Source organism: Dermochelys coriacea, chromosome 23 (genome assembly GCF_009764565.3).
Source record: "Dermochelys coriacea isolate rDerCor1 chromosome 23, rDerCor1.pri.v4, whole genome shotgun sequence".
In the NCBI taxonomy this organism is placed as follows: domain Eukaryota; kingdom Metazoa; phylum Chordata; order Testudines; family Dermochelyidae; genus Dermochelys; species Dermochelys coriacea.
This window is the reverse complement of record NC_050090.1, coordinates 10,728,744-10,755,809: the sequence shown is the minus strand read 5'-3', so window position 1 is coordinate 10,755,809 and position 27,066 is coordinate 10,728,744. Positions and strand designations below refer to the sequence as shown.

At 48.7% G+C, this 27,066-nt stretch overlaps 1 pseudogene; it reads right to left on the bottom strand.

Annotated features, from left to right (window-relative positions):
- Nucleotides 1–392: 392 nt before the first annotated feature.
- On the bottom strand, nucleotides 393–26,519 carry LOC119846952 (annotated as a pseudogene).
- Nucleotides 26,520–27,066: the final 547 nt, after the last annotated feature.

Sequence of the window (27,066 nt, the reverse complement as noted above, 5' to 3'; positions counted from 1 at the left end):
TTGATCTCAACAGCAGGAGCCAGGCACAGCCAGAGAACAGGATTTAACACAGTAACAGGCTCCTTGCAGGTCTACCTCATCCCTAGATGTAGGCAGCCTGTCCTACCCCAGGCCCTCACCTCTGGGGCTGAGGCCATCTGCTCCCCACAGTCTCTGCCTCCTCCTCTCCATCCTTCCGGGTGTCTGTCAGTGCAGCACAAGGTCCCTGTTCCCTCCTGGGTCCTGAGACAGGTTCAGCCCCGGGTGGCTCAGCTGGGGGCCAAAGGGGATGTCACAGCGGATGGCTCTGCAGTGTCTCTTATCCTTTGCAGTGTTTGCCAGGAGGTGGGGGCAGCCAACCCAGCTCGAATTAACCCCTTAACCCCTTGTGTTCATGCAGTGATCCCCACACAACAGTCAAACAGAGCAGACAATGTCAGAGGTTATTACAGGGTAGCTCCAAACCCATCACACCCAGTGATTCTCATTTGTTCCCCTAACTCCCGGCACCAGGGTGGAAATGGCTGGTTTGGGCGCTGGCTACAACAGGAGAAAAGTGTTCTCACACCATAACACCTCCCTGGGGTTCACCTCAACCAGCTACAGGGAGTTAAAATGCCTACAGCACTGAGGTGGCCTTGTCTCCACTGGGATCTGACGCTGAGAGCACTGTCTGGGTCCAGCCAGCTCATGACACACACACCTTTTACCTACTGTGGACCCAGCATTTGTGGGTGGTGCTGCCCAGAGCTCCCTGCCCCCCATTCTCTGCTGGGTCCCATCACGACCTGCACTAAACCGATGGCCAGGCCCTAGGGTTTAAATGCAGGACACCCAGCAGTAAAGCCAGACATGGCGCACAGGGGCATTGGGGTCACACTTTACAGCTCCACACCACAGCCATGGGCTAGAAACTTACTTTTTATTTGCTTTAAACCAAAACTGAGATTCTCCCACAATCCCAGGACTCCAGGAGCTGGGGCTTTAAAGGAAGCAGTAAATACCATGTGTCATGGATCCACAGGTCTGGTGCTCTGGAACAGTCCCTGGGAAGTCCCCTTCAGCATGTCAGCCCATATAGGGTCACACTCTCCGCAGGGTAAGCCACTTGGCTTCACTGTCTCCTGGGACCGAACCTCAGAGCTTTCAGCCCCCCAGCTTCATGCTGTGAGCTCCTCTCAGTGAGTCCGCCTGAGCTGGACACCTGGGGGAGACTTGCACACCCAAAGGGAGTAGTGCACCCCTGACTCTGGAGTGACTCTCAGCCAGCACTGTAACAGCAATGGGGTTTTTAGGTATTTAGAACACAGCATAGGAAGTTGTTAGTTAACACAGAGAATCAAAAGTTCCAGCATAATCCATCTGGGTCAGTCCAGAGACCTCAGACCCCTCTTTAGCCCCAGTCCAGGAGCTTCTCTCTGCCTCCAGCAGCCCACATTTAACAACCCCACCTGGCCCTGCCCCTGTCCTTTGTCCTCCAGCTGGTCACACCCAGCTGGCTTCCCAAGGTGGGTAGGGCCATCCATGGCATCTGTTGCTAGGTGCCAAATATCCAGGCAATTGCTGTGGCCATTGTCTTCTGAGAGTCTCCAGAGGCTCCAAGCAGCTGGGCATCAGTCACAGTTGTGTCTCTGGGCCTCTGCAAAGAGCAAACATCCTTCTCCCCATCTAGTTAACCATGTACCAGATAGGGGAAACAGAGGCACACACCATCTTTATCCAAAATATTATGAAAAATTCCCACTCTTTGACATGAGACTTGGCAGCGCTGCAGCTGGCAGCCTGTTCCCCTCCTCCACCCCAGCCCCCTCGCTACAATTTCCAACAGTGTCTGGACTTCCAACGTCCTTGTTCCATGAAAAGCTTCTGCAGCATCATCCATCGTCCGTGCTGCCCCATGAGACTAGCCAGTCCTGCCAGAGGTCAGGGGAGGGCTCCGGTGGTTGGGGGCGGGTTCAGCACTGGAGGTGCTGCTCAGTGTGAGGCTATCACAATCCAGTCTGATACACCAAGTGACCAATCCTCGCACATAGTCGTGTGGCCTGAGGCTGGCAGGAGCAGCGTGTGTGTGTGTGTGTGTGTGTGTGTGTCTGCAATGGGAGTGAGTCAGTGCTACTGCAAGACCCTTCCCCTCTGCATCCCCTGACTGGTGTGTATTGAATTTCCTACATTTAACAGTCACGTTAATGCAGTTCCCTCCAATTAGCACATTCCAATGCAACTGGGGGTCAGGTCAAAGCGTTATCACGAATCGCTGCCGATTTCCTTTGGGTTCAGGGGGGAGAAAACTTCTGACGTGTTGCCATTTCTCTACGTTCCCTGTGGGGCGAGGTTCTTTCCCAGGTGTTGGTGTTTAGGTCTGATTCCCCCATCGTATTTCCTGGCCCTGGTATCCCTGGATCAAGAGTCAGCTCCAGAGCCTCTTCTGGAGTCAAGTTCTGAGCATTTCTCTCTGTGTGATTCCTTTTGCCCAATGGGAGGGGTCCAGACCTCAGGATTTTGATGTTTTTCCGCCCTTCTCTTTGGGGGCTGTTTGCAGTTGTGGAAGCTCCTGCTCTGTTTTATTCCCCATCCTCAACTTGGAAAGCAGGTTAGTGGGTAGATGCTTTTGGATTTATTGTAACCCACGAGCTATTTTCTTTCAGTTCCTTGTCTCCACGGCCGAGTGCTGTCAAGACGCTGGGGATGTTTCTCGGGTTGCAGGTGGCCCTGTGATTTTTTCCTGCCCCTCCCTGTACCTGAGGGCAGGGGATTGCGCAGGGGCTGTGAAATGTCCCTGAATAACAGACCCACTAACTCCTAATTTCTGTGGAAATCCCAGTCGCTGGGGTGCAGATACTAAGAGGTTTCCCCTGGTCCCTTCCTGCAGTGTGATCAGGGCTGAGGAATGGGAACAATGTCTTGGAACCTTCCACAAGAATCTCCAGGAAAAGGGCCATTGAACTGACACTATAAAATGAGAGATTCCCCCCCTTCTAAATCCAGATACACCCCAACCACTGTCAGCGTCTCACCGCAGGTCTGGATCACAGGGTCAGCCTCACTGGGTTGATACCGTCCCCCAGATCTCCCCAGAGCCCAGCACCCCCCTCAGGGAGTCTCTCCAGTCTCACTCTGTCCCTTACAGTCTCATTCAGGACCCCCAGCTCCCAGTCCAGGCTGTCCCACACCTCCACCTCCCAGTACCCCCTGCAAACCCCACCCTTAAAAGCATAATGATTCCTGGACACAAACCCCTCCTTCCCCAAGGCTATCAGGGCTCCAGAGAGGTCAGCCGGCCATGGAGATTGGGGGTCATGTTGGACTCTTCTGCCATCCCCATACACGGTGATTTCAGGGTGTTTCCAAAGCAGCTCCAAGATGATGCAGACTGGGGAGAGAAACCAGAATAACCCCATTAGCCACGGGTCCATTAGGGACCCCACGATCCCACAGGAGAGAGATTCCAGCCAGCACAGTCGAAGCGAAGGACAGAGTATTAAGGGTTGGGGTGACCAGTGGGACTAGTACTGCACCTGGATCTGGATGGGAGCGCAGGGAGCTCCAGGGCTGTGGCTGGGCCTGGTCCTTGAGCTGGTGGGGAGGTGCAGTGAGGGTTGGGCTCCTTACATCCTCTCACTCCCCCCTGCACAGGATCGGTCCGAGAGGTGTTAGGGCTCTGAGGGTCCATGGAGGGTGTCCGGGAGTGAAGACTCTGCAGGCTGCAGGGGGAGGGCGGAGTGGGGCTGTTGGGGGAGCTGACGAGATAGGGATGAATCATCACTGAAGGGCCAGTGGAGATGTGTGTGGGGGGGAGCATCAGGACTAGCTGAGGTGGGGATTGTGAGGGAGCTGCCCAGGGGTGAGACTCACAGCTCAGGGCAGCATGTTCCAGAACATTTGTGGCATCCAGCCCCATGGCTCTGCAGCCAGCACATGCCCCGCCCCACCTGCCCCATGGGGACCCCACACCTCTGACAGCTCAGCTATGTAACGCCAATACCACTAACCCCAGTGCAGCGTCTGCTCAGCCCCTCACAGCCCCACTCACCCATGTAGCTCCAAGGGGCCTAGTGGGGGAGATGCTTGTTTTTGCTTTTGACCAGTGTTAATTTTGCAATGTATTCCAAATAAGGTAATTAATACAGAAGTATGTGTAATTTGTCTGTGGTTTTAAGCTTTAAAAAGCTGTGTGCGCTTTGCATCAGGGGGGCAGCTACTTAGAGCTGTTACCCCCCTGCGCTTGTAATCAGTAAAGGAGCCTCAGGCTTGTACTGATCCAAACACAACGCGTGATTAATTTTCCACCACAAAGGCAAGGTGACACCTGTCTGTCTAATCAGACATGAGAGCAGGTAACCCTGTATCTGCTGCAGCTCACAGTGCTGCCGTTGGACTGGGGTGGCTCTAATGTGACTCTGATTCAGTGTGGGAAGTAGTGAGCAAAGTGACGTGAGGCTGCTCCAAACTCTGGGTTCATCTACACTACAGCTAGAAGCGAGCTTCCCACTTTGGGCAGGCAGACACATTCTAGTATTCAACCCAGTGTGCTAAAAGTAGCCGGGTAGCTGGGAGCAGCAGCTGCAGTGGCTTGGGCTAGCTGCCTAAGTACAAACCCACTTGGACCCCCGGTACGTAGTCAGATGGTTACCCTCAGCCACTGCCCATGCTACCCCACTGTGACACACTGTACCTCAGAGTAGCACCCTGGAAACCCCATATTCACCAATGTCATATAGTTATGCTATGTCTTGTACCAAGAATGCCTTGTGAGGTATCATTTTAAAAGTCTTTATGTGTTGAACATTAATCTCTTATTGGATTGTATGTGCTATGACTGTATGTCAGGTTAGGAAGTATTGCTGACTAAGAAAGCCAAGGAAAGTGTGGGCCCCTTACTGAATGAGGGAGGCAAGCTAGTGACAGAGGATGTGGAAAAAGCTAATGTACTCAATGCTTTTTTTGCCTCTGTTTTCACTAACAAGGTCAGCTCCCAGACTGCTGTGCTGGGCAACACAAAATGGGGAAGAGATGGCCAGCCCTCTGTAGAGATAGAGGTGGTTAGGGACTATTTAGAAAAGCTGGACGTGCACAAGTCCATGGGGCCGGACGAATTGCATCCGAGAGTGCTGAAGGAATTGGCGGCTGTGATTGCAGAGCCCTTGGCCATTATCTTTGAAAACTCGTGGCGAACGGGGGAAGTCCCGGATGACTGGAAAAAGGCTAATGTAGTGCCCATCTTTAAAAAAGGGAAGAAGTAGGATCCTGGGAACTACAGGCCGGTCAGCCTCACCTCAGTCCCTGGAAAAATCATGGAGCAGGTCCTCAAAGAATCAATCCTGAAGCACTTAGAGGAGAGGAAGTGATCAGGAACAGTCAGCATGGATTCACCAAGGGAAGGTCATGCCTGACTAATCTAATCGCCTTTTATGATGAGATTACTGGTTCTGTGGATGAAGGGAAAGCAGTGGATGTATTGTTTCTTGACTTAGCAAAGCTTTTGACACGGTCTCCCACAGCATTCTTGTCAGCAAGTTAAGGAAGTATGGGCTGGATGAATGCACTATAAGGTGGGTAGAAAGCTGGCTAGATTGTCGGGCTCAACGGGTAGTGATCAATGGCTCCATGTCTAGTTGGCAGCCGGTGTCAAGTGGAGTGCCCCAGGGGTCGGTCCTGGGGCCCGTTTTGTTCAATATCTTCATAAATGATCTGGAGGATGGTGTGGATTGCACTCTCAGCAAATTTGCGGATGATACTAAACTGGGAGGAGTGGTAGATACGCTGGAGGGGAGGGATAGGATACAGAAGGACCTAGACAAATTGGAGGATTGGGCCAAAAGAAATCTAATGAGGTTCAATAAGGATAAGTGCAGGGTCCTGCACTTAGGATGGAAGAATCCAATGCACCGCTACAGACTAGGGACCGAATGGCTCGGCAGCAGTTCTGCGGAAAAGGACCTAGGGGTGACAGTGGACGAGAAGCTGGATATGAGTCAGCAGTGTGCCCTTGTTGCCAAGAAGGCCAATGGCATTTTGGGATGTATAAGTAGGGGCATAGCGAGCAGATCGAGGGACGTGATCGTTCCCCTCTATTCGACACTGGTGAGGCCTCATCTGGAGTACTGTGTCCAGTTTTGGGCCCCACACTACAGGAAGGATGTGGATAAATTGGAAAGAGTACAACGAAGGGCAACGAAAATGATTAGGGGTCTAGAGCACATGACTTATGAGGAGAGGCTGAGGGAGCTGGGATTGTTTAGTCTGCAGAAGAGAAGAATGAGGGGGGATTTGATAGCTGCTTTCAACTACCTGAAAGGGGGTTTCAAAGAGGATGGCTCTAGACTGTTCTCAATGGTAGCAGATGACAGAACGAGGAGTAATGGTCTCAAGTTGCAATGGGGGAGGTTTAGATTGGATATTAGGAAAAACTTTTTCACTAAGAGGGTGGTGAAACACTGGAATGCGTTACCTAGGGAGGTGGTAGAATCTCCTTCCTTAGAGGTTTTTAAGGTCAGGCTTGACAAAGCCCTGGCTGGGATGATTTAACTGGGACTTGGTCCTGCTTTGAGCAGGGGGTTGGACTAGATGACCTTCTGGGGTCCCTTCCAACCCTGATATTCTATGATTCTATGATTCTATGTTTCTGAAATATGCTGTGAGGCTGGGAACGCCCACAAAAGAAAGGAGCAGCCAGACAACGTTAATGGTTCATCAACATCCATCCAGGAAAGAATCCACTATCCCAGAGACTGTAGGCAATGGAGACTGCTTGACCAATGGGGGCTGCTTGATCCCCTCCTCACAGCAAAGATCTTTCCAGCAAGCTGGAAGAAAGTATAAAAGAGGGGAAGTGACATCATCACTTGACCTCTCTCCACTCCCAACTCAACACTTGGAAGAACATCTGGAGAACAAAGACTTTGAACTGGGGAAGGGTGGGCCCAGGCTGGAAGGCAGTCCGAGCCTGTGTACTGAGGAACTGTAACCTGCTTGGACCATCTGTCAGGGTCAGACACAGCCTGATTCAAATCCTGCTTAGTTTGTAGAACTCACCCTGCAAATTTATTTTTATTTCTTAAGTAACCAACTTTGATCTGTACACTCACTACTTGTAATCACTTAAATTCTACCTTTCTGTAGTTAATAAATCTGTTTTATATTTTACCTAAAACAGTGCGTTTTGGTTGATGTTCTTGGGAAATCTCATCAGTGTGTCTGTGGAGTGGGTAATGATCTTACACTGGCTAGGCTTCTGACCAGTGCAGGATGGTACAGTTCTGGGGTGCAAGATTGGGGAGCAGGGGAGAATTGGCTGGAGCCTCCCTATTGTTGGTTCATAAGTGGCTGGGAGATCTTCACATAACTCGGTTGGGTGTGTCCCTGCCTGTGGATGGCTGTGTAAGTACAGTGCCTGTCACAAGTTTGTAGCTTGAAATCAACATCACAGTGTGAGAGGCAGCCCAGATTGCTGTGTTTGGGCAGGGGTCAGTGGTCCCACAGTCGACATTGCACCCCAGAGACCACGTCACACCCACCCACACGCTATTGTGCATTAGCTCAAGCAGAGCGAGCATGTGTCTGGTTACCCAAGCTGGGAAGCTCGCTTCCACCTGCAGTGTAGATGTACCCGATGAGTCAAGGGTCTCAGAACTGACAGGACGTGTCAGACAAAACTATTGTTAATGAACAACAGACAAGGTCCCCGATCAGCCCCTAAACGGAGCTCACAAATTGCCCCAGGGGCAGCAACCACAGCTGATGGAATTGCAGGGAATGAGGTGAGATTAACTCAGTCACTTTGAACGTCAACTACTTCACTCTAAGGAGATCCACCTGGTGTTTCATGTCTCACTTTTGAAACCCTACATGGAAAACCCTTTTGGCAGGCTTTGGTACCTTCTCTGGGAGGGATACAGCCCCCAGCACACCTGTGAGCCAGCAGAAAATATACCCATCCCTACACTAGTATGAGCATTCCATAAGAATCACCCCCAAAAGCCTGGTCCAGTGTTGGCCAGAGGACCTCACTTGGCAAGGAACTAATGCCAGGGAGATATCTTGAAGCCTGGTACACAGGGCTCTTAGGAGCCAGTAAGCGCCAGCCCACCTCCCACTGACCTGCTGACAGTTACCAGAACTGCAATCTCAATTTTGACAGAGGACTCCCCTTCTGATATCTCATTGGTGGAATGCTGTGTGTTCTGATTGGTTCTCTGCTTCTATTTAAATGAAGCACTGGATCAGGAAGTTGTCCATGCGACTGGGTTTTTCCCTGCTCATGACTGTTTCCCTGGTGCTACCTGCCATAAGCGTTGACTCTGTGAATGCTCTGGGGCTGGAGCACCCACGGAAAAAAAAATAGTGGATGCTCAGCACCCACCGGCCACCCCGTGGGTCAGCTCCTCCCCTTACCTCCCCAGCTCCTCCCACCTGCCGCGATCAGTTGCTCAGAGGCGTGCAGCAGGCACTGGGGGGGAGCGGGAAGAGCAGAGGTAGGAAGAAGTGGGGCTGTGGGCATGGAGGAAGGGGTGGAGCTGAGGTCGAGCACCCCCTGGGATCTGAGTAAGTTGGCACCTATGCTACCTGCTCCTACTCCTGATCTCCTGGTAATCTGACCCTGCTGCCTCCTCACACATGACTCCAGTTCCGACCAGTAGGTAGGGTTACCATATTTCAACAATCAAAAAAGAGGACACTGGGGGGAAGCTCTGCCCTAGCCCCGCCCCCGCCCCATCCACTTCCTCCCACTTCCTGCCCCGACTGCCCCCCTCAGAATCCCCAACCCCCCCGCTCCTTGTCCCCTGACTGCCCCCTCCTGAGACCCCCCACCCTAACTGCCCCCTACGACCCTACCCCCTACCTGTCCCCTGACCCCCTATACCGGAAACCTACTGACTGCTATACTTACCTACATGCCTCCAGCTTTCATCCAGACCACACCACACAATCCATTCTCTATAGCCAAGCTCTACGATACAACCGCATTTGCTCCAACCCCTCAGACAGAGACCAACACCTACAAGATCTCTATCAAGCATTCTTACAACTACAATACCCACCTGCTGAAGTGAAGAAACAGATTGACAGAGCCAGAAGAGTACCCAGAAGTCACCTACTACAGGACAGGCCCAACAAAGAAAATAACAGAACGCCACTAGCCATCACCTTCAGCCCCCAACTAAAACCTCTCCAGTGCATCATCAAAGATCTGCAACCTATCCTGAAGGATGACCCATCACTCTCACAGATCTTGGAAGACAGGCTAGTCCTTGCTTACAGACAGCCCCCCAACCTGAAGCAAATACTCACCAGCAACTACACACTGCACAACAAAAACACTAACCCAGGAACTTATCCTTGAAACAAAGCCTGTTGCCAACTGTGTCCATATATCTATTCAGGGGACACCATCATAGGGCCTAATCACATCAGCCACACTAATCAGAGGCTCATTCACCTGCACATCTACCAATGTGATATATGCCAACATGTGCCAGCAATGCCCCTCTGCCATGCACATTGGCCAAACCGGACAGTCTCTATGTAAAAGAGTAAATGGACACAAATCAGACGTCAAGAATTATAACATTCAAAAACCAGTTGGAGAACACTTCAATCTCTCTGGTCACTTGATTACACACCTAAAAATCGCAATATTACAACAACAAAAACTTCAAAAACAGACTCCAGCGAGAGACTGCTGAATTGGAAATAATTTGCAAACTGGACACCATTAACTTAGGCTTGAATAAAGACTGGGAGGGGATGTGTCATTACAGAAAGTAAAACTATTTCCCCATGTTTATTCCCCCCCACCCCCCACCGTTCCTCACACGTTCTTGTCAACTGCAGGAAATGGCCCACCTTGATTATCACTACAAAAGGTTTTTTTCCTCTCCTGCTGGTAATAGCTCACCTTACCTGATCATTGTTATTACAGCGTGTATGATAACACCCATTTTTTCATGTTCTCTGTGTATATAAAATCTCCCCATTGTATTTTCCACAGCATGCATCTGATGAAGTGAGCTGTAGCTCACGAAAGCTTATGCTCTAATAAATGTGTTAGTCTCTAAGGTGCCACAAGTACTCCTTTTCTTTTTGCGGATACAGACTAACATAGCTGCTACTCTGAAACCAATGATTTCAGACTCCTCATAAACACCGTCTCTTCTGGGGTGCTGCAGCCAGTCGGTATTTGCAGCAACACAAGAGAGGCTTTTCAGAACCAGACTGCATTGCTTGGGCAACTGGAACACAGGATTGACAGATCCCTTGGTCAGTCTGGAAAAGCAAAACTGAACTCTACATTCATTTTGGCAGTTACATCTGCCCAGCTTTTCAAAGCCTCCTTGATTTCATCTCTCTCCCTCTCGCTCGCTATTGCCTTGTCTCAACCTTTTTGACCTGAAAAGCAGCAAACTTAAGCCCAGTCTGTTTGTACCCTAGTTCCTGTGACCCAAAGTGCAGTGAAGTTGTGTTCTCGGGTTCTGCTTCCCTTGGACCCAGTCATTACACGTTAACCTCCAGTCTTTGAGACTTCCATTGTCTGGTGTGCTGCATTCATATGTGGACAGTCCTTGATCGTGTTTCCATGTAAATGGAAGCAGGCCTATGTTACTTCCCCAGCCCAGAAGAGGAATTCACTCCTTCACACCCAGTGACTAACAAAGCAAATTGAGAGGGAAGCTGACCCATGCATATTTTTCATTAAAATAAATATATAAATAAAGCCCCCATTCTCCAGAGGGAGACAAGGTCAAAGTGAAAGGCTAGGATAAGGAATCATAAAATCACAGAAACACAGGGGTAAAAGGACCTCAAGATATCAGCTAGTCCATCCTCCAGCCCTGAGGCAGGACCAAGTATACATAGATCATCACTTCTTAAAAACCTCCAGCGACCAGCATTCCACAACCTCTCTTAGTAACATATTCCTGTATTTATCTATGCTCACAGCTGGAAAGTTTTTCCTAATATCCAACCTAAACATTCCACGATGCAGAACAAGCCAGTTACTACTTCTCCCTACCCTAACCCTAAGCAGGAGAGGATAAGGGAAGATCAGATTTCAAGAAGAAATCTCTCACCTCACGGTCAGAGGTGTCAGACAGCTGACAGGTTGAGGAGGAGGAGGATGGAGTGCTGGTTCTGGGCTTTGCCTAAGAACAGATCATTAGAGACTTAAGCAAAACCAGCCTCAGTGAAGTGCTACAATCTCTGACTCCCTGAATCCTTCCCTTCCTACCCCCTACCAGACCCCCCGTAACAGGTTGGGTCACAGAGACCCCCTTGGGACTGTCACCTGAGGTACTGGAACTACCTCTGAGCCCATAATTCTGTCAATTAGCGATGTGAAAAATCACATCCCTAACATAAATTGCAGCAAAAACCGTAGTGTCGACACAGTTACAGTGGCAAAAAAATCCATTAAAAAGAAAATCAAGGAAATTAAACACCCATAAAGTACATTAAACAGAGTTAAGGTTGCCTAGTGCTGCCTCATGCCCTTCCAGCATGTGGATGGTGGTGAAAAATAAAACCTCTTGTCAGGGTTCCTTCCCCACTCTGAACTCTATGGTACAGATGTGGGGACCCGCATGGAAGACTCCCTAAGCTTATTCTTACCAGCTTAGGTTAAAAACTTCCCTAAGCTACAAAAAGAAAAGGAGTACTTGTGGCACCTTAGAGACTAACAAATTTATTTGAGCATAAGCTTTCATGAGCTACAGCTCACTCCATCGGATGCATGTAGCTCACAAAAGCTTGTGCTCAAATAAATTTGTTAGTCTCTAAGGTGCCACAAATACTCCTTTTCTTTTTGCAAATACAGACTAACATGACTGCTACTCTGAAACCTGCCTAGGTACAAACTTTGCCTTGTCCTTGAACAGTATGCTGCCACCACCAAGCGTGTTTAATGAAGAACAGGGAAAGAGACCACTTGGAGAACAACCACAAACAAAGAGCACTAACAAAAGCCTTCCCCCCACACAAGATTTGAAGGTATCTTGTCCCCTTATTGGTCCTTTGGGTCAGGTGCCAGCCAGGTTAGTTGAGCTTCTTAACCCTTTACAGGTAACAGAATGTTGCCTCTGGCCAGGAGGGATTTTATAGCACTGAATACAGAAAGGTTGTTACCCTTCCCTTTACATTTATGACACGCCCCCCAAATCACAGACAGGGTGAAACACTGGCTGGGAATTCTTCCTGGAGCTCTAGGAGAAAACAGAGTTAATAAGACACATGCACCTCTGAATATACTACTAACTGTATAAAGACTAACAATATTTCCCACATCTTAAGGACGATTTGGACCAGTTGATTCTGGGAAACTTTCAGGGGAGAGTGCATCAGCCACTTTGTTAGAAGCTCCTGAGATGTGTTGTATGTCGAAATCAAAATCTTGGAGAGCTAAACTTCACCGAATACGTTTTTTCTTTTTTCCCTTGGGGGAATGAAGCCACTGTAGCGCAGCATGGTCGGTTTGCAGGTGGAACCGCTGTCCCCAACATATGGGCCGTAGCTTTTCCAGAGCATAGACTATGGCGTAACATTCCTTTTCAGTGATTGACCACTGGCTTTCCCTCTCAGACAGCTTCTTGCCGAGAAACACGACAGGATGGAACTCCTGATTCACTCCTTCCTGCATTAAGACTGCTCCCAAACCACGCTCGGTTACTAGGAACAGTTTGTAAAAGTCTGGGGCCCTTAGCACACGGTCAACATGAGTGTCACTTTAAGCTGGTAAAGGCCTTCTGACACTCTTCAGTCCACTGAACTGCATTTAGTGGTTTCTTTTTGGTTAGGTCAGTCAGTGGGGCGGCGATTTGGCTGCAGTGTGGTACAAATTGCCTGTAATATACGGCCAAGCCTAAGAAGGATTGGACCTGTTTCTTTGACTTTGGGACAGGCCATTTTTGGATAGCATCCACTTTGGCCTTACGGGGGTTGATAGTTCCTTGACCCACCTGGTGTCCAAGGTAAGTCAGTCTGTTTAGGCCTATTTGACACTTCTTAGTCTTAACAGTTAGTCCTGCCTCCCTTATGCGCTCCAAGACTTTTTGTAGATGTTCCAGGTGTTCTGCCCTGGAATCCAAAAATATGGCCACATCATCAAGGTAGGTGACTGCATATTCTCCCAATCCCGCTAGAAGACCAACTACAAGTTTTTGGAAGGTGGCGGGTGCATTCCACAGCCCAAAAGGGAGCACATTAAATTCATACAACCCAACATGTGTGGTGAAGGCTGACCTTTCGTTGGCAGATTCAACTAGCAGTACCTGCCAGTACCCTTTGGTTAAGTCCCGTCCCAGTTTCTCGAATAGTTCATCTGTGCGAGGCATTGGATAGTTGTCTGGGCGAGTTATAGCATTTAGCTTACGGTAGTCCACGCAAAAACGTATCTCATCATCTGGTTTGGGAACTAGAACCACTGGAGACACCCATGCACTGCCAGAGGGGCAGATTATCCCCATCTGTAACATATCCTGGATCTCCCATTCTATAGCAGTTTTAGCTTGAGGAGACACCCAATAAGGTTCGGCTCTAATTAGGTGAGCATTACCTGTGTCAATGGAGTGGTATGCCCATTCAGTCAGTCCTGGGGTGGCTGAGAACATTGGCGCGTAGCTAGTGCACAGCTCCTTGATCTGCTGTTGCTGCATATGCCCAAGGGCCATGGAGTGGCTCACCTCTTCCAAGCCACCATCACTTTTCCCTTCATAGTAGACACCTTCAGGCCACTCAGCGTCATCTCCTCCCTGGGCTGTAAACTGACAAACCTTTAATTCTCAGGAATAAAAGGGCTTTAGAGAATTAATATGGTACACCTTAGGCTTTCGGTTGGAGGTGGGGAATGCTATGAGATAATTAACAGCTCCCAGGCGCTCTTGGACCGTGAATGGCCCTTCCCACGATGCTTCCATTTTATGGGCCTGGAGCGCCTTTAAGACCATGACCTGCTCCCCTACTTTGAAGGAACGCTCTCTGGCATGTTTATCATACCAGGCTTTTTGCTCTTTTTGAGCATCCTGTAGGTTTTCTTTAGCAAGGGCTAAAGAGGTTCGGAGAGTGTTTCGTAGGTTGGTCACAAAGTCTAGAATGTTAGTTCCTGGAGAAGGTGTAAACCCCTCCCATTGCTGCTTCACCAACTGTAATGGCCTCTTAACCTCGCGGCCATATACAAGTTCAAATGGTGAAAACCCTAAACTGGGATGTGGACAGCTCTATAGGCAAAGAGCAACTGCTGCAACACTAGGTTCCAATCATTGGAGTGCTCATTTATAAATTTACGTATCATGGCCCCCAAAGTACCACTAAACTTCTCCACCATGCCATTTGTTTAATGGTGGTAAGGGATGGCAACCAAGTGATTTACCCCATGAGCTTCCCAAAGGCTTTCCATAGTTCCTGCCAGGAAATGAGTTCCTGCATCTGTGAAGATGTCGGAGGGTCAACCTACCCTGGCAAAAATGTCTGTTAGTGCCTGGCACACACTTTTAGCCTGGTGTTGCTTAGAGCTACTGCTTCCGGCCATCGGGTGGCAAAATTCATGGAAGACAGTATGTACTGCTTTCCTCTGGGTGTCTTTTTCGGAAAAGGACCCAAAATATCCACAGCTACTCACTGAAATGGAACCTCAATGATGGGGAGGGGCTGGAGAAGGGCTTTGACCTGGTCTTAGGGTTTTCCCACTCTTTGGCTCACCTCACAAGTTCGGACATAGGCAGAAACATCGTTGCCCATTCCCTCCCAGTGGAATGACCTCCCCAAACAGTCTTTGGTCCTGTTCACCCCAGCATGGCCACTAGGATGATCGTGGGCTAAGCTCAAGAGCTTTTCCCGGTACTTAGTTGGAACTACCAACTATCTCTGAGGATGCCAGTTTTCCTGGTGCCCACCAGAAAGAGTTTCCTTGTATAAAAGTCCTCTTTTTACAACAAACCGGGATCGATTAGAAGAGTTGAGAGGCAGTGGGTTGCTCCGTGCCTCTGTCCAAACTCTCTGGAGGCTTTCATCTGCTTCATGTTCGGCCTGGAACTGTTCCCTTGATGCTGGAGACATCAATTCCTCACTGGATTGTGGACCTGGGCTTAGTCCCTTTGGAAGCGATGCAGGAGATGGGACTGTTTCCATTGATGGTGAACTGCTCTCCGCTGGGGCACTATGGGGTATTTCAGGCTCTGGCTGAGCCTCTTGTGTAGGGTCATCTGCTGCTGCTGCCAGTGCAGGCTCGGTGGTGCCCTCTGGTGTTGGAGCAGTAGACGGGGTTGCAAGCGCTGGACTCAGTCCTGGCAATGGTTCTGGTGCTGGTTGCTTTGCCAGTTTCAATTCGGGGACTGGCTTTGGCTGGGTCTCTGGGACTGGATCCACTTTGGCCGTTGCAGTCATTGGCTGGGGATCTGGTTCCACCACCTCCATCTGGGTCTCTGGTAACACAGACGGGGCCCTGGTGGAAGGCTCAAGAACAGGGATAGGTGTGGAAGCTTGCTTAGTCTGGCTGCAGGTAACCATTTCCACCCTCTTGGACAGCTTTACCTGGTTGGCCAAGTCTTCCCCCAGCAGCATGGGAATGGGATAATCATCATAGACTGCAAAGTCCACATTCCCGACCAGCCCTTGTACTGGACAGGCAACTTGGCTGTAGGCAAATCGAAAGAGTTGGACTTGAAGGGTTAAATTGTCACTTGGGTGTCTGGGTTGATTAAGCTGGGGTCCACTAAGGATTGATGGATAGCTGACACCCGCACTCCAGTGTCCCTCCACGCTGTAACCTTCTTCCCACCCACACTCACAGTTTCCATTCGCTCTAAGGGTATCTGGGAGGCATCGGGGCCTGAGGACCTTTGGTGTTACCCTGGTGCAATGAACTGTAATCTGTTGGGGTTCTTGGGGCAATTAGCTTTCACATGCCCCAGCTCATTACATTTAAAACATCGCCCAGTTGATTGGTCACTGGGGCGAGGTGGGTTGCTGGAGAATGGTGTGTGAGATGATAAGGTCTGGGGTTTTCCTTGGGATGGAGGTGGAGCCTTGGGTTGCCCCCTGTGATAGGGTTTTGTTTCGGACTGCCCCTTCTGATATTCGCTCCAATTGTTACTAGTTTTTTTCTTTTCTACTACCTCCATCCATTTGGCTCCAATCTCCCCAGCCTCAATTACAGTTTTGGGCTTCCCATCTAGGATGTATCTTTCTATTTCCTCAGAAACTCCCTCTAAGAACTGCTCCATTTGCATTAGGAAGGCCAACTCTTCGGGAGATTTAACATTTGCTCCCGATATCCAGGTTTCCCAATGTTTCACAATGTGGTAGGCATGTCGGGTAAATGACATGTCTGGTTTCTACCTTAGGGCTCTGAACCGCCGACGGGAATGCTCAGGTGTTAGCCCCATTCTGACTCTCACCTGGGTTTTAAAAAGTTCATAACTTTTCATGTGTTCCTTAGGCATTTCAGCCGCCATCTCTGCTAAGGGTCCACTGAGCTATGGCCTCAGCTCTACATGTATTGGTCTATAGAGATGCTGTACCCAAGGCAGGCCCTTTCGAAGTGTTCTAAGGCGGCCTCGGTATCATCGCCTGCCTTGTAGGTGGGGAACTTTCTGGGATGGGAAGCAGTACCTGGAGAAGGATTGCTAGGTATATTCTGCTGAGCCCTTGCCTTCTCCATCTCCAGTGCATGCTTCCTCTCTTTCTTTCCCCTCCATAGCTCTCTTGTGGGCAGCTTCCTCTGCCTCCACCCTGGCTTTTTCTACCTCCATAGCTCTCTTGTGGGCAGCTTCCTCTGCCTCCACCCTGGCTTTTTCTGCCTCCATCTCCAAGCGCCTTAAGGCCATCTGTCTATCATGCTATTTTTGTTTCTCTTCAGCTTCAAGTTTGGCCAACTCTAGTTTATTATTATTTATTATTTATGCTTCACTGGTAATCATTTTACTGCTTTCTTGTGCTTAACTCTAGCTATACCCGAGAGTTAGGGAGAAAAAAAAAACTTATTAATTTCCCTGCAGGAGGTTAACTACCCTGCCTTTAGGTAGAGAAACTCCAGCTCAAAAAGAAAATCCCTTTGTAAAAAAACAAACACCTCTGTCTCCACGCAAATAGACAGAAAACCCTCTAGCTGCTCTCAGCTTAAAAAAGACCTCTTCAGGTCTGTGCTTTTGGTTCAAAATGATCTCTGGCTCAAATGATCCCACCGCTCTGCCACCATGTCAAGGTTCCTTCCCCACTCTGAACTCTAGGGTACAGATGTGGGGACCTGCATGGAAGACCCCCTAAGCTTATTCTTACCAGCTTAGCTTAAAAACTTCCCCAAGATACAAACTTTGTCTTGTCCTTGAACAGTATGCTGCCTCCACCAAGCAGCATAAACAAAGAACAGAGAAAGAGACCAGTTGGAGACATTTTCCCCCCCAAAATATCCCCCCAAGCTGTACACCCCCTTTCCTGGGGAAGCTTGAGAATAATATCCTAACCAATTGGTTACAAAATCATGAAAGACCCAAACCCCTGGATCTTGGTACAATGGAAAAATCAGGCAGGTTCTTAAAAGAAGAATTTTATTAAAAAAAAGAAAGGTAAAAATCTTCTCTGTAAAATCAGGATGGAAAATACTTTACAGGGTATTCAGATTCAAAACACAGAGGATCCGCCTCTGGGCAAAACCTTAAAGTTACAGAAAACAGGAATAAACCTCCCTCTTAACACAGGGAAAAGTCACATAAAACAAAAGAAACTAATCCGCCTTGCCTGGCTTACCTATATTGGTTGCAATATTGGAGACTTTGATTAGGATGGGTTGGAGAAGATGGATTTCTGTCTGGCCTCTCTCAGTCTCAAGAGAGAACCACCACATAAACAAAGAGAACAAACAAAAGTCTTCCCCTAGCCCTGGAGCTGGCAAATGTCACTGGGAATAGGTCAGTAAGGGTGGTGCAAAGGTAAACTACCCAAGGAAGGGGCCAATTTTCCATCTCTTGAAGACTTCAAGTCAGGACAGGATGCCTTTCTGGAAGAGGTTTTCATCAAACACAAAGTATTCAGTGCACTACAATGGTAACTGGACGAAACTCCATGGCCTGTATTACACAGGAGGTCAGACTAGATGACCTAATAATCTCCCCTAACCTTAAAATTTATTGATCGACAGAAGGAAGGACTAAGAACATGCCACTGTGTGTTTTATGTTCCTCAGATTTGAACACCAGCATTTCTCCACAGGCACTCCAGCAGCGTGCCCTGTGCCAGCCGTAGCTTTAAATGAATGGTGGAGGGATTAGTTGGAGCAGCCTGGCAGAGCTGTGACACGAGGAGTGGTGCACGTGAAACTGGAAGGATCAGGTATTCCTCATTTCAGTGCTGAGTGGAGTAGGCCGCGTCAATCAAGGTGCACAAGGGTGTGTTCTTGCCACAACGATTGTCAGCAGGCTGGTGTCATACATGCCAGGGGTCTCCAGGCCTCAGAGAGGGGTAAGTGAAGGCAACGACTCATAAGGAATCTTCATTGGAAGGGTAAAGGGGTGGTGACAGTATGAAAGTCTGAGATGGATTGTGTGCAGTAGGCTCAGTATCCGAGTGTAGGCCAAGAGTAGGCAGCTTCTGTTCCCTACTTCGGACCTAACCCCAGGTTTTGCCTTAGCAAAGAGACGGTGTTAGCGCTTGTGCTCCTGCGCCTGTGATCTGTTCCCCAAGCATTCTGTAGAAAGACGGGTAGAGTGCCAGTCTGAGTGTCATTCACCTTTCGGGCAAAGATGAGGGTGCACTGTGAACCTTAACTCTTCATTTCCCCTTCTAAGAACTGAGGAGACAGCAATCCTTACCCAGCGAGGTCACATTCTCATAGTTCTCCTGCATGACGTCTCCGTAGAGGGCTCTCTGAGCAGGGTCCAGCAGAGCCCACTCTTCCTCGGTGAAATACACATCTCGAAAGTCACCAGCCCCTGAAAGAGCAAGAGCCCCCACTCTGCATCTGCTGCCCAGTGACAACCCCACTGTTCACAGGAGAGGAGGGCCAATCACATGGAAGCTCTGGGAGGCAGGCAGGCAGGATCCCACACCCTCCCCACCAGAGCAGCCAAGAGGCATCGGGGAACCCCTCACCCCTTCTAGCAGACAGAGATGGCAGGGGTCTTCACATTCAACACTCACCTATGAGCCAGAAGTGGATACAAGAGATGGAGCCCCCTAGCAGTGTCCAGGGACAGCTTCCTGGTAGGAATCCCAACACCCTCCATAATGCCAGCAGTTGGATGGGAAGGGATGGGGTGTCTTCCCCAGGCCATACTGGGGGTTGCCCTGTGGCTAGTAGGTTCAGACTCCAGTATTGGAGTCTGGTACATTTCCCCAGCCCAGTCCTGGGAGATTGTTTCCTGCTAGACCAATTAGGGAATTTCCACCCACAAACCCCATGGGTCTGTTGCTAGAATGTAGGCCCCACTGTAAACAAATCCCAGCAGGTTTGTCACAACCTGTCCCCCTCCTTTTCTCAATCCTGTGTATTGCCTGCCCCCTCCCACCTCCTGACCACCACCAGATACACCACCTCCTATGCATTTACTGCCCTTCTCCCGCCAACAGGAACCCACCAGCAACTCCCTGATAATCCTTACCTGAGCCGGCTCCACAGCAGCCATTTCCCTTCCCTGGAAGGATGGGATGCAACGCTGCGGCCTGTCAGGGCAAGAAGGGGACATGTCAGAACAGGACAGTAACATCACATCACAATTCCCCTTGGCTCTTTTCCCGCAGACTAATGTTCTCGACTCTGTCATGCAAATAAGAGAAATATTCAAAACACAAGTAGTAATGGGGGGCAGGGAGGGCTTTAACTACCAAGACACTGGTTAGAAAAGGAATTCAAACAAACACAAAGTGTCCAATAAGTTCTTGGAATGTGTTGGGGACAGCTGTTTGCTTCAGAAGATAGAAAGAGTAACCGAGATGGGGGGCATTTTAGGATTGATTCTCACTAACAGGCGGGAATTAGTCAGGAAACGGAAGGTGGAAAGCAATATGGACGAAATCGTTCATGAAATGATGATTTTGTGATTCTAAGAGAAGGCAGGCATTAGAGAAGGAAAATAAGGACAATGCACTTCGAAAAGGCAGACTTCAAGGAACTCTGAAAACTGGTATGTGAGTGTGACTTTTCCCTCCATATTCTTTATGAAAACATGCTTATGAAATGAATACGAGATAACTGAGATGTACTTTGTGCAAGATGGGTCTTGTAAGAAAATGGTCATTGGAAAAGTTACAATTTACGGACTGTGATTATCCAATGGGTGTGCACGTATCATTTCTGTATCTGAAGTTGGGAATATTGACAATGTATCTGTATTTCAACTATGCTAACACTTCAGTTACAACAATGGAAAAGCCAGACAGGGTGGATGGGCCATCAGCAAGGACTATGGACTGTGAAAAGGCTCCATACTGCCACTGACTCCTGGACACCGTGATACTACGGAGTCAGGTGGTCTTCTCACCAGATACTAAACATTACCTGGGACTTCTTGTAACTTTCCACTGGAAGGAAAGGGGGAATCAAGTTTGGGAAACAAAGGATTCTCACCTTATGTAAATCCTATTTAAGGGTGGGGAGGTAGGCAAATAAAACAACCCCACTCCATGGCCTATCTGCCCCAGAAGAAAGACTGCTAAAGCCACCTGCAGGGAAGGCGGGCGGGGGGGAGAGAAAAAAAATAGAACTAGAAGTTTGAACCACCGAAACTTTGCAACTTGCGTAAAATAAGATTTAGGGTAAGAAATTACATCGTGTAACTGGTTTTTTAAGTATATTGATATTAGCTTGCGTATTTTGCATTATTTGGTCAATAATCTGGTTTGTTCTGTCTGTTATCTCTTATATTCACTTAACATTCACCTTTGGTAGTTAAACTTATTTCTTGTTTATAATATAACCCAGTTTATGTAATTTCTACCGGGGGGGGGGGGGAAGAGGTAGTGCATATCTCCCTCCACATTGAGGGAGGGGGGCAAATTTCATAAAGCCTTTGGGTCTGTTCCCCTTAAAGGGAGTGGGCACCACAGTGTTGGGGCACGCCCGTAAGGCTGAATCTTTCCAGAGCAGATCTGTCTCTGTGCAGCTGGGCATGGCCCTGCTGTGTACTTGGCTGGAAGTGGCTTGTGAACCTAACCCAGCCAGGTAAAGGGCACCCAGGCTGGCAGAACAGGTTGCCTCAGTGGCATCCCAGCACATCAGGTGACACCCCAAAGGGCCCAACCCATCACAGTGAAGTCCCATGGGAATAAGATTCTAAGGAGAATAAAGCTCAGGAGAGCTAGCAAGTTCTTAGAGACAGCACTGAAGGAGCAACAGCAAACTACTACAATGTGAAGGAAAGAAAGAAAGAATAGTAAGCTGCAATTATGGCTCCATTAGGAGCTCTTTAATGACCAGACAATAAAAGGAATCCGACAGAAATTTGAATCATGGACAAATTGCTATGAATAGTACAAAAGAACAGCACAAGCATAGAATCATAGGACTGGAAGGGACCTTGTGAGGTCATCTAGTCCAGTCCCTTGCACTCGTGGCAGGACTAAGTATTACCTAGACCATCCCTGACAGGTGTCTTATCCAACCTGCTCTTAAAAATCTCCAATGATAGATATTTCACAACCTCCCTAGACAATTTATTCCAGTGCTTAACCACCCTGACAGTTAAGTTTTTCTTGATCTCCAACCTAAATAACTATTGCTGCAATTTAAGCCCATTGCCTCGTCCTAGCCTCAAAGATGAAGAACAATAATTTTTCTCCCTCCTCATTGTAACAAGCTTTTATGTACTTGAAAACTGTTATGTCCCCTCTCACGCTTCTCTTCTCCAGACTAAGCAAACTCAAGTTTTTCAATCTTCCCTCATAGGTCATGTTTGCTAGACCTTTCATCATTTTTGTTGCTCTTCTCTGAACTTTCTCCAAATCTTTCCTGAAATGTGGCACCCAGAACTGGACACAACACTCCAACTGAGGCCTAATCAGCACAGAGTAGAGCAGAAGAATTACTTATTGTGTCTTGCTTACAATACTCCTGCTAATACATCCCAGAAAGATGTTCGCTTCTTTTACAACAGTATTACACTGTTGACTCTCATTTAGCTTGTGATCCACTGTGACCCCCAGGTCCCTTTCTAGAGTACTCCTCCCTAGGCAGTCATTTCCCATTTTATATGTGTGCAATTGATTGTTCCTTCCTAAGTGGAGTACTTTGCATTTGTCCTTATTACATTTCATCCTACTTACTTCAGACCATTTGGTCCAGATCATTTTGAATTTTAATCCTATCTTCCAAAGCATTTGCAACCCCTCCCAGCTTGGTGGCATCTGCAAACCTTAAAGTGTATTCACTATGTCATTACCCAAATCATTAATGGAGATACTGAACAGAACAAGACCGAGAACTGATCCCGGTGGGACCCTGTGATGCAGCAGGGAGTGGCAAGTATTGACCTGGGAATGTTGCAGGGGAGTTTTCCTGGTACTGTCCTCATTGGGGATGGAAGACTTCCCTTGAGGGAAGATTCTGAGCATGTAACATGAGAGCCCGGGAGAGGGGTTGGTACCAGGTGACACCTTCTGCCAGGGAAACTGGGCAAAGGCTGGAGGAGCTGGGGGAGGTTGGGTGAGACGGCTGGAGGAGTTTTCAGTTTGGAGTTGGCTGGGAAAGAGGAGGGAGCCCCAAGGCTGGGGTCTAATCTCCCTGCCCCCAAGAAGGACCTGACTGAGGGATTCTGTTGTCTGTACCTAACAAGCTCCTGTGTTCTGTCTGTCAACTGTGTTCCTGTCGTCGAATGAACCTTCTGTTTTGCTGGCTGGCTGAGACTCACAGTGAATCCCAGGAAGTGGGGGGTGCAGGGCCCTGACTCCCACACCTTACATGACAGACCCCACTTGATGTGCCCTTTCAGCTTGACTGTGAACCACTGAAAACTACTCTCTGGGGATAGTTTTCCAACCAGCTATGCACCCACTTAATGGTAGTTCCATCTCAGTTGTATTTCTCATAAACAAGCTAGAGAAAGTCATGCAAGACAGTATCAAAAGCCTTACTAAAGTCAAGATATACCACGTCTACCACTTCCCCTCTATCCACAAGCTTGTTACCCTGTCAAAAAAAAAGCTATTAGGGTGCTTTGACACGATTTGTTCTTAACAAATCCATGCTGACTGTTACTTATCACCTTATTATCATCTAGGTGTTTGCTAACGGATTGCTTAATTATTTCCGGGAAATTAAATAAGTTGACTGGTCTGTAATTCCCTGGCTTGTCCTTACTCCCCTTTTTATAGATGGGCTCTATATTTGCCCTTTTCCAGTCCTCTGGAATCTCCCTTCCATGACTTCTTAAAGATAATCGCTAACGGCTCAGATATCTCCTCAGTCAGCTCCTTCAGCTTTCTAGGGTGCATTTCACCAGGCCCTGGTGCCTTTAAGACATCTAACCTAAGTAATTTTTAAACTTGTTCTTTCCCTTTTTTAACCTTTGGTCCTACTTCATTTTCATTGGCATTCATTATGTTAGATGTCAAATTGCTACTACACTTTTGAGTGAAAACTGAAACAAAAGTCATTTAGCACTTCTGCCATTTCCACATTTTCTGTTGTTGTTTCCCCCATGACACTGAGTACCGTGAGCCTGTGGGGACAAAATCAGAAAGATTAACTCACAAAATAAGTTACACCTAGCAAGGGACATAGAAAGCAATAAGTAGGGTACTACTTTAATGATGGGGGGAGGGGGAGTCATACAATTTTCAAGGGTTGGTCATGGCATAAATAGTGAACTTCGCGGACGTGTTATACACCCACAAAATGTACTATTTACATAGTGAATAATCCACGAAAAAGTGTGATTTCTCCACAGCGTTTCTCAAACTAGGGTTCCAGACCCAAAAAGGGGGTTGCAAGCCTACTAGGGGGTTGCAGTATTGCCACCCTTACTCCTGAGTTGATGCTGGCAGCGGAGCTGCCTGGAGCTGGGTGGCAAGAGAACAGTGGATGCTGGCTGGTGCCCAGCTCTGAAGGCAGAGAAGTAGGGGTGGCTTTGTGCCCTTGGTGTGCCCCGCTTTCTGCCCTTGGTGGCTGGTCCACTCACCCCATCCTAGTTATGGCCCTGTAGCTGCACCAGATTGTCTGGTTACCAAAAAAATTCACAGGCATTATGCAATAGTTGAGTGTTCATATTATTCCAGCATATTTTTCTTAAACAAATAGGTCTGCTGTGGCTTTTTCAAATTACGGCAATTAATAAAGGTCCATTATTACTTTTCTATGATTTTCCAATTTCTTTGCAACTCAGCTGCAATTATTTGAAGACCAGCCCACGATTCAGGTAGGGCCTTAATTATTATTATTAACCAAGATGAGAAAAACAGACACTACAATAAGGAAAGAAAAAGGTTAAAAATATGTAGATACGTTTGATATATTAAACTCAACCATAAAATTCATCTTAGGGCACTCAAGGAATTAGCTGAGGCACGCTCGGAACCATTAGCAATTATCTTTGAGAACGCCTGGAGAACGGTGAAGACTGGAGAAGGGCAAACATAGTACCCATCTTTTAAAAGCGGAACAAAGAGAACTGGGGAATAAAGTCAAGCCTTACTTAGATACCTGGAATGAACAAATTATTAAACAATCAATTTGTAAGCACCTAGAGGACAGTAAGGTGAAAATGTATAGCCAGCATGGATTTGCAAAAACAAATAATGGCAAGTCAATCTAATGTCCTGCTTTCACAGAGGTACTAGACACTGTAGACAGGACATATCTTGATTTTAGTCAGGCTTTTGACACAGGCCCCCAGGACATTCTCATAGTGAACTACGGAAATGTGGTGTACGTGAAAGTGCTATAAAATGGGTGACAATGTTGTTGAAAGGCTGTACTCAGACAGTAATCATTAGTGGTTCACTGTCCAACTGGGAAGATGTCTACAATGGGGTCCCCAGGGGCCAGTCCTGGATCTGATATATTCAATATTTTCACTAAGGAAAACCAAATGCATAACTACGAAGTGGGGAATAGCTGGCTGGGGGGGGGGGGGGGAGAAATACTACTGAAAATAGCAGATCACAAATTGAATCTGAGTCAACCATGTGACTCAATTGTGAAAAAACCTAATTAAGCACTGGAATAGATTAGCAAGAGGGGTGGTGGAATCCCCAACATCGGAGGTTTTCAAGGGCAGGTTGGACAAACACCTCAATGCTGGGGGCTGGAGTAGATGCCCTCTCAAGGTTCATTCCAGCCCTACAATTCTATGATTTTATACTGGAGAAATGTTTGGTCACTTTATTACAGCACTGACCAGCCCCTTCCACTAGCACTAAACCACCGAGACATTTTGAAACCCTTCCAGTAACGAAGTCTGGGAATCAAATGGGAGAGAAAAGCAGAGCAAAAGGAGTGACACTAGGGGATTCCCTAAAAAGAAAAGGAGTACTTGTGGCACCTTAGAGACTAACAAATTTATTAGAGCATAAGCTTTCGTGAGCTACAGCTCACTTCAGCTCACGAAAGCTTATGCTCTAATAAATTTGTTAGTCTCTAAGGTGCACAAGTACTCCTTTTCTTTTTTGCGAATACAGACTAACACGGCTGCTACTCTGAAATAGGGGATTCCCTGACACTGTCCCCAGGGCAGCACACTCCCACCGCTGGGGGAACAGTCAGGAACTGGGTTTTGCTCCCCTTGCACCTCACCTTGTTCACAGGAAAGTGAATCTGCCCAGGGATGCGGCAATAAGTGTGTAGGGCTGGGAATCTCTCTCCCCAATTATTTCTCCCACTGCCCTTTTCAGTCTCTCTCTCCTTTTTCTCCGTGTGTCTCCCTTTCCCTGTCTCTCCTGCTCTGGCTGACAGCCAATCCTGGGTGTTCACTCTCCTATGGCTGAATTAGCTCCTGCAATTACTAAGGGGTAGAGAGACATAGGGTGAGGAGGGGAGTGCAGAGTCACTCATGCCCATTCCCTGAGGTCTCTATCAATCACCTGGAGTCTCTGACTCAGATGTTGGTGTGGGCAGAGCCTTGGGTTGACCTATGGGGCTAATTACAGCTGGAGAAAATCCTCACCTTGGCTGGGCACAGAGGAAGCTTTACTCGCGGTCACACCCCAGCCCCACTCCCGCTGCAGGAGCGGCAGCTGCTCAGCCTGGGCTCCCCGATCACAATCGAGGCAGCAGCATCTGAACCAGGAAGCTCAACCCCAACATCCTAAGGCAGAGAAAGAGATGCAGAGAAACTGAGTAACTGTCCCCGCTTTAGCAACAACTGAAACCCCCTCCCCACAGGGACACATCCAGATCTTATCCGCCCATGGGAATTTGGAGTCACTCCCTGTTCTGCCTTGCAGTGACTCCAGATTAACACGCGTGTCAGCAAGACCAGAAACATGGCTCAGGAAGGAGGAGGCCAGACTCTCTTTAAACAGATCATTGCAGCAGGGGGATCGAATCTCCTTCCATCCCTCACGCCCCATATGCTGAGAGAGACTCCGGGAGTCTCGGGTCTGCAGGCCCCGCGCGCGCGGCTTTTCCCGGGATCTCTCCGCCAATCAGCGAGCGGGGAGGCGGGGCCGCCCCTCACGCGCAACACGAACCGTCGGTTGGGTCAACGTCATTTCCGGCCTGTGGTGCATCAGGCACTACAGCTCCCAGCCTGCCCCGGGACGCCGCTGTCCTCTAGGGCCCAGCCCGTACGGACGCCCCCCCGCTCCACAGCCCCGCCCCTTCCCTGTACCTGGCCCGTCAGATGCGGTGACGCCGGGTCAGACCCGCGCGCCGGCTTGGCTGGGCCTGCTCATGCGCAGTATTATCTGCTGAAGCCACTACGCCCTCACGCTGCCCTGACTTGGCCCGAAACTCCCCTGCGGGAGGGGCGCCCAGGGGGATGGGCAGAGTCTGGGTGGGGGGGTACACTGACTGCGGGGGTGGGTCAAACAGCTGGGGGCGGGGACAGTCGGGGCGGGGGAGCTGGGACTAAGCAGGGGGGAGGGGCACGAGGCCTGACCGTCCACCTGCAGGTCATGATACTCAAGCAGAGCTACCATGTGCCTGGAAGCTCGCTCCCGGCTGCAGTGTAG